The sequence below is a fragment of the Belonocnema kinseyi genome, chromosome 1, assembly GCF_010883055.1.
Source record: "Belonocnema kinseyi isolate 2016_QV_RU_SX_M_011 chromosome 1, B_treatae_v1, whole genome shotgun sequence".
Classification (NCBI taxonomy): Eukaryota; Metazoa; Arthropoda; class Insecta; order Hymenoptera; family Cynipidae; genus Belonocnema; species Belonocnema kinseyi.
This window is the reverse complement of record NC_046657.1, coordinates 168,736,177-168,750,187: the sequence shown is the minus strand read 5'-3', so window position 1 is coordinate 168,750,187 and position 14,011 is coordinate 168,736,177. Positions and strand designations below refer to the sequence as shown.

At 29.3% G+C, this 14,011-nt stretch overlaps 1 protein-coding gene across 8 annotated transcripts in view; it reads left to right on the top strand.

The window, feature by feature from the left end:
- LOC117170435 (venom carboxylesterase-6-like) overlaps positions 1-14,011 on the top strand; it is a 92,699-nt gene that overhangs the window by 39,800 nt on the left and 38,888 nt on the right. Inside the window, exons 1-2 of one of the 8 annotated variants that reach the window (XM_033357190.1) lie at positions 9,117-9,167; positions 9,869-10,039. The exons of 4 other annotated variants lie outside the window; for them this stretch is intronic. The gene's annotated coding sequence lies outside the window, so the exon portion shown is untranslated. Of the gene's footprint in view, positions 1-6,619; positions 6,693-9,116; positions 9,168-9,369; positions 9,421-9,868; positions 10,040-14,011 lie in introns of those variants that run through there. 3 more of the 8 variants (XM_033357179.1, XM_033357171.1, XM_033357200.1) reach the window with 3 other exon arrangements.

Here is a 14,011-nt window from a genome sequence, read left to right as displayed (position 1 = left end):
CCAAATAATTCATTTTCAAAAAAGTAGTTCGACTATTAAGTTGTGAAATCCATTAATTTTTTAATTTCCCAGTACAGTTTAAAATTGATTATTTAACTAGGCATTGGTTTTAATGATTTTTTTCAACTGTACAAAGTTATTATAATAAGTACAACATAATAAATTATAATAATAATTAGAGGATTATCTTCAAATGAATAAATTTAACATTTAGCCAAATTTAACTCCTATATTGATTAAAAGACCTCGGAGAATGTTTCTCTCAATAACACAGAATGGAAACTGGCAATACTTCTAGTTTCAAGATGCCGACTTCCTCAGGCATTCAGGTTTTATGATAAAGCGATTAATTAATAATATTTAATTTCCAGTGTTATTAACGCTATTTTGAAATCGAAATTAATTATATTTTATTTCAATATTACGTACTAATAATTTACAAGTGTTAGACAATCAGACGAATAGTTAAATCTACTATGAAGAAACTGGAGGAAAATTGGACATAATTGATAGAAATTAGCTGTCAAAATATTAAATTGAATATAGTTGAAGTTTTTTGCAATTGATGGATCTGACATTTCAATTACATGTGCATATGGAATAATATACGAAGATATTTGAAAAATGTATACTCCAGAGAGTTTCTTGGCAGCCCCTGGTATTCTTTAGAGAATTACTCATCCGGTGGAAATAAATCTCTTATATTCTCCATATTATAATCTACTATTATAAGTATACTCATTTTAATTCTATTCCCTGGAAAGTAAAGTTTAGTTTCCTTTTAATAAATTGCCCTTGTGTTTAATACTCTAGTGTGGCCCTTATTTTTCAAAATCCTTTATTTCACCCCCTAGTTCTGTTCAATTGCCCAATAATCGACCATCATTTTTAATATTATAAAATTATTGTTTATATCTATATGTGTATGTGTATAATAAATAACTTATATTGTGTACTGTTTTGTTAAGGATTCGTCTTTCTGGTTAAAAAATTCAAGTACTTGGTTTCAAGTATAATATTCTTCTAGGCAGTTGGGTTAAAATCCATATGTTCTATTAAATTGTCAACAGGCGAATTTTCTACCAAATAAACTGATGCATTTTCAACTACTCTACGGAGAATTCCATAATGCTATCTAGTCAGGGTCAAAACAAAGAAATATCTGCCATAACTTGGTCCAATTTCAATATTTTAATTGCAAGTTACATATCCTTGGAACCGCAAAAAACATAGATTCCGAATATAATATTTTTAATTTGTTGATTGCAAAACTATAACATTTTCATGCATGGCATTTTATGCCTCATTAGGAAAAAGGGGCCCCCTACTGGCAAAGCCCGGCATAGCAGTCTCGCTCAGTCAGGGACGTGAGGATAAGTCGAGTGGAGAGGGTAAGACGAGCAGGTACACCGCGATGAAATGGAAGTCGCCCACATGTCTATACAGCTTTCCAGCGTGAGAAAAACGAGCGGGTGCTTAATGCTTACCTGTCCCTACCTAATTCCAAATCGTGCTTAAAGCAGTTTTGACGACTTCTGTGAAAAATCTCAAATAAATCTGAAGCAAGATAGTTTCCAGTATACAAGTATTCGTCGTCGTGAAAAGACAGTGCAAGTTCTAAGCAACGTTTTCTTTCATACATAAAGCTATATGCATGTTGTAAAAAGTGTTCAGGAAAGTCATCACATAAATTAATGAGGTAGTAATTTATCTTTACACTCAGAAGAAGATTATAATTTTATTTCATGTTTCACGGTGAAAAAGAATCAAATAATCCTGTTAATCTTATAGAATATGGGACATCATGTATCTTTCTGTACTTTCTACAGAAAATCTTGAGAGAATTGCAGAATGTTTTGACTAAACAATTTACCAAAAATTATTCTTAAATTTACAACGACAAAAACACTATGCAATTTGAAGTTAAAAACAGAAATTTATACGCCAAAATTTGTTCTGAAATATTGTACATTCAAGTTATTATATTTGTCTTTTCACTTAGACAAAAATTATAATTCTATTTAATTGCTCACGGAAAAAGAGTCAGCTAATCCTGCTAATTCCTTAGAATATGTACAGCATGTATTTTTCTGTACTTTCTACAGAAAACCCTGCTGTAAAGTACAATTCTAATATAGGATCCCCGTAATAATAACAGTTATTTTCTCCGTTTGTAAAATGGAAAATATAGCAGTATTAGGGGTATTAAAAAATGCGGCTAGCGCCCAAAAGTGTTTGCACGACAAGCTTATCTGTTGTATATGTTTCCTAAAATCGATTATAAAATTATAACTTTACTATTTGTTTTTTTTTGTTTGTGGATTTTAGCAAATTTTTCCATAAAAATAAAATATGTAGGTCGATCGAACTTTACTAAAATAGCTTGTATCTTGACTTACTTAAAATTTTTGCTTTAATGTGTGTTTTATTTCAACAACAATGTAAAACTCATGTTTCATGAGAATATTCAGATTCTCGAACTTCAAAGTACAGAAAAATTGCGGTTTACTTCTGAAATTTAAGAAACATAATTTTTAAAGATTAAAAATCTCATTTTTTTGAAACTACGAAAAAGATGAACAGTAGACTCATAATTAAAATATTCAAAATCGTTTTACTTTATAAAATCTATAGAAGCCCCTTACTAGATGTTTATCTTGTGTATTTTAAACACTTTTTCCAACCAAATTAAAAAATCAATAAAAATAGATTAACATAATATATAGTTACAATTGTTACTGAACTAAAAACAAATGCTTTTGAAATAAAAACGTTAAAATTCGTTAAAATAAATTCTATTTTCAGTCGATTTTTATTGACTTTTTCTTTTTTTTAATTTGCTAAAATACATAAGATAAACATGCGTGGTATATTCTGCACACTGTTAAAGCACTAAAAACAGTGTTCAAAATGAATGTTAAAATTCATTAAAATACATACTATCTTAGTACATTTTAATCGGTTTATTCTATTTTTTGGAAAATTGTTTAAAATAATGGGAGAACTTCCGGAAACCGCTTACCTCCAAATAATTTTAAACTCTGTACACCTATGTATTTTGATGCGCTGATCACGAATATGATAGTGAAAAGACCTGAAAAACTGATTTTTAAGGCCAAAATCCCAAAAAACTCATGGAGGCAGAAAGGTACTCCTATGACTAGCACAGAAATAACTTAGGTCAGACACGACCTCCTTTCCAAATGTGTGATGGGGGTGGGAATGCACCACTATGACTAGCCACTGAAATCACTTAGGTCATACACGACCCTTCTTCAATGAGCCCGCATGGTGTGTGCAATATGTGCAGAATAGTAGACTCGTTGTGATGGTAAAAATTCCGACACATGTAATCTCATATGCGTCGCACGGCGTATCGACACAGCGTGTGTCCAAAAAGTCGTGAGCGTTAAAAGGTTTATGCTGTCAAAAACATTAAAAATTCGAAATTGATGTAGTCTTATACCAGCGTTATTATCCTTAGCCGGACGGGAAAAAACAAACACAAAAGCGACGCCGACGTAACTTGCAGCTTTCATGCCATGCACATTTAACTTTTTTGGACTGCCGGCGCTCGCCATATTTGATCGAATGATATCGAATTCGGTTGAGTCCGTATAAAAGAGTCAGATTGCAGTTGGTATATTTCATACATGGAATCAAAAATCTATTTTTATCGATTCTGACATTTGGAATTTTAGAAATAAGATAAACAAAAGCAGGCCATTCGGATGTACTAAACAAATCCTGTGGAATTCGTTAGATTATTTAGTATTGTATAAAGTTTGTTAATATTTTATTACGTGCTGCAGTACGGTATGCTTGTTTACCCTTCGTTGTCGTCGTTGTGGTCTGTATATCGTACACGAAGGAATAATGAGACTCAACTGCAAGTGGGAAGTCATTCGAAACTGGCAATAGAAACATTACCGTAAGTGGTAGGCACATTACAGGAAGATCTTAAATTTTCGTGCGCAGTTCGCAGTAGTCCTCTTCCTATACATGGAAAAGTGTGCGAGTGTGAAAGTTTATCAAATTGACGCGATATTACGCAACTAGATCGATTATATTTTTAATTATGCAGGTATTTTTACGATAAAAAATGTTTGGAAGTGTTAGAAATAACATTATTCTTCATTCCAACGTACGATTTCAAAAATAATAATGTACTACAATTTCAAGATTTCATGATCAAACAATTTCATTATAGTCTACATACTTACCACTTTCATAATGGTTTCATTTAACTTTACAAGTCGTACCGTTGAAGTCCTTCACTTAACCAGATCAATAGACACTTTAATAATATTTTTAAATGTAGCGTTTTTTAAATCATAAAAAAACGAAAATAAATATTTCAAGGCAAAGAGCGCATGATATGAAAAACAGTCAAAAGAAGAAAAACGTTTTTCTAAAGTTCTACAAGATTATCCTAACAACTTTTTGAATTTTTTAAAACATCGAAAATTCAAATTTTTCGGACTGAAAGTAATTAAAAATAAATAATTTCATTTGCGGTCAAACTATGCAATATGCGAAAAGAATATAAATAAAAAAAAGTCGTGCAACTAGAAAATGGTCTACAAAAAACTTTTTATGAATCACTTTTTCATAGGGAAATTTATAAATTTGGTATGAATAATTCCGAGAGAGAACGCATACTTTTAATCGTGCAGCTCGCAAGTTTGAGCGCGCCTAGGGTGCGCAACTGTTGGTTCTCGCGCTTCGCGCTCGATGTTGTGTTTATCTCGGGCTTCGCACTCGATTATGTATTTACCTCGCGCTACGCGCTCGGTCTTTATATTTTCGCACATTCTTGCGCAAAAATTTTAAAATTAAGACTCAAAACATCCACCACTGTAATTTTGTGATTGTGAATTCTCTTTCGTTAAAAAAACATAAAAATTGAATCATACTCATTCTTATTTCCTTGCATGGGGTCTAATACAGGAACCTATATAGGATCCTATATAGAAGCATATGTTCTCTTTCGTCTTTTCTGTGCTTTTTCCGAAAAAGGTGTTTTTTAAATTTTTCATCTTATGTTTTACAATTTTTAAAAAATCTACTCATCCTATCGAAAAATAATTAATAATAAATTTATAGATCTTTTTAGGCGAACAACTTTGGTCTGGTAATTTAAGTTCATACCTTGTGTCGTTTTTTCAAACAAACTTAATACTTTTATTCAGAATGTTATTTTTTACGACTAAAGCAAAAACTAACTGTCCTATCAAAAATTATAGCTCTTTTTTGGATGAACAAGTTTTGCCTAATTTTTTCTTGTAGCTTATATCGAAAAGTGATTCATTTTTAAATTGTAGTTCTTTCCAGGGCGTTTAATTTGAGCTTTTTCATTCTTTTCGTATCTTGCATAGTTTGACAAAAAACGGAATTTTTGGATTTTTCATTTTTTTTGGTACAATCAAATTTGGGGTGTTCAGCTTCTCGACCAAATTAAAAAAGTTGTTATTATAATCTTCTAAGGATTCCAAAAACCAAAGTTTTTCTTTTCCAGACTTTTTTTCATATCGTGCGTTGTTTGGCTTAAATCGTTCATTTTAATTTGTTTTTCTGGATTTTTAAAATGCTATAACTCCAGTCATTTTTGATTTTTCAAAAAAAGTCATTAGGATAAATTGTTAATATTTTGGAATTTTATGAATAACCATATAGATAATTTTTTAGTTTTTAAAAAGTGATCTTAAAAATATTTAAAATGTGCCCAATTTTTTAATTTTCATCCAAAATGGCTGGCTAACGAACTTGACCTTTAGTTTAGGACACTAAACGAGTGTACCAAAGGTCAATCTAATAGATTAATTTTTTCAAAAGTTCTCGTTTTCACAGACAGACACACAGAGAGACACATTCGTAAAAACCTGTTTTTAGGATTCAGGGGGTCTCAAAACGTGAACTTTTGACAAAATCTGGGGAGGGGGGGTCAAATTTTACACAAATCTAATACCTTCTCTGATGGGAATGTAAAAATACGCTTGTTTCAATATCAGTCTACATGTTTCAGCTGGATAAGAATAAATGCAACGAAAAATAGAAAAAAAAAACAAGTATCAAAGTAATCATGATGAATACAATTTGTATTTTATTTTGCAACATTTTAATAAGCAATCCAAGGTCGAGATGAGTGAATAAATGTGATACAAATTTAATATCCCAGTTTTGAACATAATTTAAATAATGTAGAAAAGTTAACATTTTTAACAAAATCTAGTGCGAAGGACGAGATATGTGATGAGAATATGTTCGTTAAAGCCGAAAAAACTTTAAAAAAAGAGAATTTGCAATAACCAAATTGCAGTTGTCGATGCTTTGACCTTTAATTTTAAAAGTTCTCTGCGCAAATGTGGGAAAAATACAAAGAGCAAGGGCGCACCGCAGGGTGAATAAATTCTACAACGCGAAGCGCTAGATAAACACAGCATCGAGCGCAAAGCGCCAGAATCGACAGTCGTGCACTTTTGACGCACTCAAATTTTTGATGGACGTTTGGATTCGATTTTCGAAGCATCAATAATCTCGAACTGCGTATACAAAAAAATTATACGATTACTTTATCTAATAGATATTTACGTTTACACTGTGTCATGTCGATGAAGTGCAGCCTGTAGTGTTTTCATGAATATCGCTCTACTCTGACATAGAAGACTGTGGTTGCAAGCAATAAAATTCAGGTACATTCTAAGTTATGCATCCCATTAGAGTTTACAAAAACCTTTATTTTCTATAATGGCACCCCACCACTATCTCTATCGGCACATTTTAATCTTTTCAGTGAAGTTATGTCACTCAGATTTGTAACGGATTGTGAAAATACTATTTGGGTGTTCTCAGTTTTTGTTTTACATTTTTTTCTTGTATTGCTTTTTCTCTTGAAATATTTTATTTTCTTATTTTAGATTTTTCACTGAGAAAAATGTTTGTTTGAATCAAACAAATTATTTCTTTTATATGGGGTCAAACAAATGTTTGATTCAAATAAGTTTTTTGTTTGTCCTTACTTGCTTAGTTCAAATAAATGTTAGGTTTGTTTAAATTAATTTCTTGGTTACATTTAATAAATATTTTTTTAATTAACTACAGATTTTGTTCAAGTGAAGTAATTCCTTTTTTTTACACTTAACCTTAAAATTGAGCATTCTTTATAAAAATAATGTATAAGCTCGATAATGTGTTTATTGTAAACCATAATTATCATTGCATATGTAAAAGATGAAAGACTTATTAAATCCGAATGTATATATGTGTTCCTGCTTTAAACTATACAATGATAATTATAAAAGAAAAGAATATGATTGATTTCATAAATCATTTTTATAAAGAAAGAACTTAGTATTGAAAAAGACTTACATTCGAAATCTTCAATTATATCAAAGGTAAAAGCCCTAAACTTCAATTAGTTCCTACACTAGAGATATTGTGTCCATTTTTCAATTAATTTAGGATTTTACAGTGAATTAGAACCTTTAGAATAATACAACACTGAAAAAGATGAATGCCATTAAATAACTCACATGATCAATTAATTTATGATTTTACAGTGAATCAGAACCTTTAGAATAATACAACACTGAAAAAAGATAAATGCCATTAAATAACTCACATGATCAATTAATTTATGATTTTACAGTGAATCAGAACCTTTAGAATAATACAACACTGAAAAAAGATGAATGCCATTAAATAACTCACATGATCAATTAATTTAGATTCTAGGTTAGTTCCTTAGGAACCGCAGGCAGTGCCTTAGCACGCCTAGCGGCACTTTGTACTACTGTTTTGTACTGTATTTTTTGTTTGAATCAAATAAATATTTTTATGCATTCGAATAAGCAAATTAAAAATAAATGCATTGTTTCATAAAAGTAAATTTTTTATTTCATCAAACAAATTGTACCAAACAAATTATTCGTTTTAATGAATAATGCAAATAGTTTCCATTTCTTAAAATTAAACAAAACTTTTTTTAATTTAAACAAAACAATGTTTAATGTAATATATGAATTCAAATAAATTTTATTGCTTGACTTAAACAAACATTTTACTCAGTGTAGGAAATCCCTTCTTGTGTAGTTACACAAATTGCAATTTTTATTTATAGTAACTATTCATTATATTAAAACAAAAATTAAAATATTTTTTTTCGTTTCGCCTCCTGTTTTCTTTTATTTAGCGTAAAAATAATGATGCTTTTTATAAATTAAAAAAAAGTTCAACCCCTGGTCCAAGGACATGTGTATACAAAAAGAATAAATAATTTGCGTAACAGCAACACGTATGACAATAAAATAATAGTAGGCATCACTAAAAATAATTTCACCCATATTTTATCATTTTATTTTATTAAATTTTATTTTTATACATCGTTCATATTTTCGGCCCTTAATGATTAAACAAGACCTTCTAAAACTTGAAGTATGCGCAAGTTATAGTATAGTACGCTGAAACTTTGTACAACTTCCGTGTACCTAAATTTTACTTCTTTCATTGTTCTTCACATAATTTCACATAAGGAAAGTTCTAGGATTACTTCAGAAATATTACTAATATTTTATTTTTTTTACATTCTCTTCGGCGAAGGTATTAGATTTGTGTAAAATTTTATCCCTTAATTGAAGGTCAGGTTCGTTAGGTATCCATTTTTTGATAAAAATTCAAAATTTTAGAGCATTTTCAAAATTTCTGAGACCACTTTTTTTTAAATTGGACCAAAAGAAAATGACATCAAAAATTCTAGAGTTATAGCGTTTTCAAAATCCAAAAAAAAACAAACGCAAATGAACATTTTTAGCCAAACAACGCACGATATGAAAAAAAGTCAGTACAAGAAAAATGTTGCATTTTTAACACCCAACACGGAAAAAATGTATCCGTAACAAATTCACGATCTTGTAGCTAGGTCTCGGATACGGGATAAAAAGAATGAAACATTTAATCCTTATTTTTATGAAAAATGTATGGATAAATTTAGAACGCACAACTGGGTATTTTATCCCTCGAACTGTTGACTCGACAGTTTCTAAACATGAAGCAAGAGTGCGTAAAAACGCGCAGCGATCGAGGCTAAACAATATAGGCAGTGGTGTAGTCACGAAGGAAGAATAAGGAGACCTAACTCCGTTCCCCCACTTGGCAATAGAAACATTACCGTAAGTGATACGCACATTACATGAAGATCTTAGATTTGAGTGCGTAGATGCGCAGTTGTCCTCTTCCTATACATAGAAAAGTGTGCGAGTGAGAAAGTTTGTCAAATTGACGTAAGTTGAGAGGTTCTGTTTGTTTGTTTTGATGCAAGTGTCAGAAATGTGTTCTAAGCCATGAGGTGTCAAGTTCCGGGTTGTGGACGAAGTTACACGCTGAAGAAGGCAAATACACTTCCGTTTTTTTAAAGCCTTCACTGTAAGTACAATAAACGTCTAATATATTTTATTGTTTTACCTAACTGTCATTTAATTTTAATAGAAATGATTTAGAAATTTAACCTTTACTCACTACCTGAGTGCCTGCGGAGAATTTCTCAGAGCTTCTCAGAGCCTTAACAATCTTTAGCCTATTTATCGTATTACAAATTTAAAAGGTACTTACCTATACGTTTCCTTCTCGAAATCTGTTCACACATTTTTCAAACAAATACTGAAAATACTGTTTATATATTTATTTTGTGTATCTTTTGTATGATGATCAACAAAAGAACACAACCTCTAACTTACGTCAATTCGACAAACTTTCTCACTCGCACACTTTTCCGTGTATAGAAAGAGGACAACTGCGCACCTGCGCACTCACTTCTAAGATCTTCCTGTAATGTGCGTATCACTTACGGTAATGTTTCTATTTCCAATTTCAGATGGCTTCCCACTGGCAATTGGGTCTCCTTATTATTCCTTCGTGGGTGTAGTCCCAAAGAAAAGACCGTTCGGTACAATCATAGAAACATTTGACCACACACACACGCACTTATGCATCTGGAGTATAAATAAGCTTAAAATAAAACACGACTTTTTAATTTCTTATTAAGGTAAGCCGACCATTACTGGGACAACATAAAAAGTATGTCCAATACTGGGACAATAATAAATATCGTTAAGTATCTTTCATATTCCAACATAAATCATAAAAGTAAAAATTTTCTAGTATTTTTGAAGTTCTTTTTAATTTATTACCACTATTTATTTTTTTCTATTAAGTCATACATTTAGTAAAAAAATAATAAAAAAATACTTCACAAAATCTGCGACTGAACTGCTGCCAAATTCGAAATTTTTTTGTATTTTAAAACTTTCCGCATAACTTTTATAGCCTTGTATTATTAAAATTTCCTACACTAATAAAAAAGTCATATTTTTTTATATTTTTCATGTATTTAAGAATAAAATTCATAACTTTTTTAGCGATTTTATTCATAAAGTTATAAATATTTTAATGTCCCGAATTTGGACAAATTCTTGGCGAAGTTGCCTAAACCGGGACAAGCTGTCGCTGACTGTCTCAGTTTCGGAAATATCAACGTGAGTTGCGCAATTGCGTTTCCATTAATAAGACTGTCACTTTGCCCGTGTTTTTAATATAATTTTGCAGTTTTGTTGTACTGAAATATTAAAAACATTGTTTATAAGATCCACACATGTCGTTCAATTGATTATTTATTCTGAAAAAACTGTTCACGGCAGATTTTGGAAACCTCTAATTCTAACCTCAAATTTTTCCAAACTTCTTAGGTATATAATTTAATAGTAACTCATAAATTAAATTTTTTAATAAAAATTAGTAAATATGCACTGAAATACTTTTTTTTTTAAAGAAAACTTGTCTTTTTAAATTGAAAATTCAAGAGTTTGGTTCAAGTTTTTTTTTATACCGTCTGAAAAATGATTTTTTTATTAATATTTGAACTATTTTGTTGAAAATTCGTCTGTTTGGTTCTGAAATGTATGTTTTTAATTATGTATTCTATCTTTCGTAAGCAAAAATGCAACTGTAATTGAAAATTGATCTGTTTGGGTTGAGGCTTTAACAGTTTTCAAAAATTCGTTTTTTCTTTAAATTAATTCAACTGCTTTGAATTCTTAATCAATAGTCAATTATGTACCAAGGCAGTAAAGTTGAACTTTATACGAGGATGCAGAATTTAACGTCCGAGCCAAAGGCGAGGTCGGTAAACTGCATCCAAGAACTGCTCGGAAGTTAAATTCTACATCCTCGTATAAAGTTCAATTTTACTGCCGTGGTGCATACTTAACTTTATCTGGAATAGGCAGAATAACAGCTCTTTTCCATGAAAATAAAAAATCACTTCGAAGTTAAACTTATGTTTAAAATGAATTCTTCTCTCACTTTTCTTTCACGCTTCTTTCACTTTTCTTTCACTTCTCACTCACTTTTTTCTCTATGCTGTCACTTTGCGTGCCAATGGTCGCAGTACAATAAAGTTCTGTTTTACTGACTCTCCACGGGCAAATAAAGTGCGCTTGTTCTGCCTATTTCAGGCAAAAAATATTTTTTGCTGTAATATCAACTATTATATTTTTTAATCAGAATTCACCTTTTTTGATTAATCTAATACTTTAATTTTCTATCAAATTGTTTAATTTTAAAATAAAAGAGACTAATTTTCTACCCAAAAGATAGATTCTCATAAAAAATATGATCGCTGATATTTCAAATAAATTTAAAAAAAAATTTTTAGTTAACAAGAATTAAATTGATTGAAAAAAATTTAATTAATTTAAAAAGAAACAAATTTTCACTCAAACAGTTTGACTTATAGCAAAAACAGATAAAATTTCTACTGAAAGAGATCATTTGTAAACCAAATAAGATTTTTCATTAAAAAAAAAAGAAAAAATATTTCAAACAAGCAGTTTTTTTTTTTGCTCAAAAATATGAAATTTATAATTAAAAAGATAAATTTTCGAACCAAAAAGGCCAATGGAAATTAAAATTGTTTGAATACTTTATTCAATTTATCTATTAATTTTAATTAAGATGAATTCTATATCAAAATTTACAATCAATTGGACGGCAATCGTGGAGCTTATGAATAATCATTCCAATATTAATTAATTTAATTGAATAATATCGTGTTATTTTGCTAAGAAAAATTTTAACATGTTGAGATGAATTTGATTAAAAAATAAAGAAAAATCAATTCCTTATGATTTATAACAATCTATTCTTGCTTTTTACTGTATTCTATAATTTTAAGTTATTTGTACAATGTTATTTTGATAAACCCCATTGGATTTTCCTTGTCCCAGTATTGGCATCTTATGTCTCACTTAAGGATATACTCCACAATTCTTGTCCCACTAATGTGCGATCTGACTAGCTTAAAAATATCTGTTTATATTAATTAAATATAACATTAATTACTTATTGTTTGTTCTTATCAATCAAATCTGGCAAGCATATTTGATATAAAATATAAGGTAAGCTGACCATAACTTGGACAAATAGGAAAAGCTAACCCACATAAACACAATTTTAAAATGGGGAACTGGAATTTTTTGTACAAAGACCGTTATAATCAGTGGCTAAAACATCATTTGATCGATTAAAACAAAAAATACATTAGTAATTTTATAGTTAATTAATATAAATGGATATTTTTAAAGCTAATCAAATCGCCCATTAGTTGGACACGAATTTTGGGGCATATCGTTAAGTGGGACACCAAAGAAGCCAATGCTGGGACAAGAAAAGTCCAATGGGGTTTATCCAAATAAAATGTTACAATTTACTTAAAATTTATTACAAAAGACATTTAAAAACAAAAATGGATTTCGATTAATGTTTAATTGATTATGTTATTTAAAGTAGTTTATTGAAACCTCTAATTCTAACCTCTATAAATGTTGCCAACTGCTTAGATAAGTAACTTAATAATAACTCACAAGTTAAATTTTTTATTAAAATTAGTAAGTTATTTTTGGTTACAAATTTTATTATTTTGTTGAAAATTTTATTGACTGAAAAATCTGTTTTGATTAATATTTCAACTTTTTTGTTGAAAATTCGTCATTTTAATTATAAATGACATTTTTCTTTGAGAAAAATACAACTGTTTTGTTAAAAATTATATTATTGTTTAGCTAGAAAATTCATAAATTTGGTTAAAATCTTTTTCTTCTTTTAATAAAAATGTTATTTGGTTAAAAAATGATGTCATGATTAATTTATAATTAAAACATTTTTCGTTTGAAATATCAACTATTATATTTTTTGATCAGAATTAATCTTTTTTGGTAGAAAATTAGTCTTTTTTATTTAAAAATTCAAGAATTTGTTAGAAAATTGAAGTATTAGGTTGAACAAGAAAGTTAAATTTTGCTAAAAAAATATAATAGTTAATATTTAACCAAAAAAATTTTAATTACATATTGAAAGCAGACGAATTAATTAAAAAAAAAACGAATTTCCAATCAAACTGCTGAAGCATCAACCTAAACAGATTAGTTTTCAACCACAGTTGCATTTTTGCTCAAGGAAGATGAAATTTATAATTAAAAAGATACGTTTTCGAACCAAAAAAACTAATTTTCAAGAAAATAGATGAAATGCTATCAAAACATTTTTCAGTTAAGAAAAAAAAATTTAACCAAACTGTTGAATTTTCAATTAAAAAAGATGAGTGTTCTTCAAAACAGTTATATTTTTAATTCGAAAATATAAATATTCAACAGAAAGTTCATTTACTTGATTTATTTTAAAAATTAAACCGACAACATTAACCTTATTAATATTTCATATAAATCTATAATATTGAATTTTAATGCATACTTAATAATTTTTGTTGGAAAAGTATATTTATTAGATACTGTTTTACATTACTTACTTAAGCAGTTGGGACGAGAAAGAACATTTTCTCATCCGGACGTACAAGGCTTCGAAGACTACAGTCTGTCAAGTTAAAGCGTGGGTGGCTTTACTCGCAGTCGGTAAGGTGTATCGACATGATTTTGGTGTCAAAATATTAAGAAGAGCTCCCTCT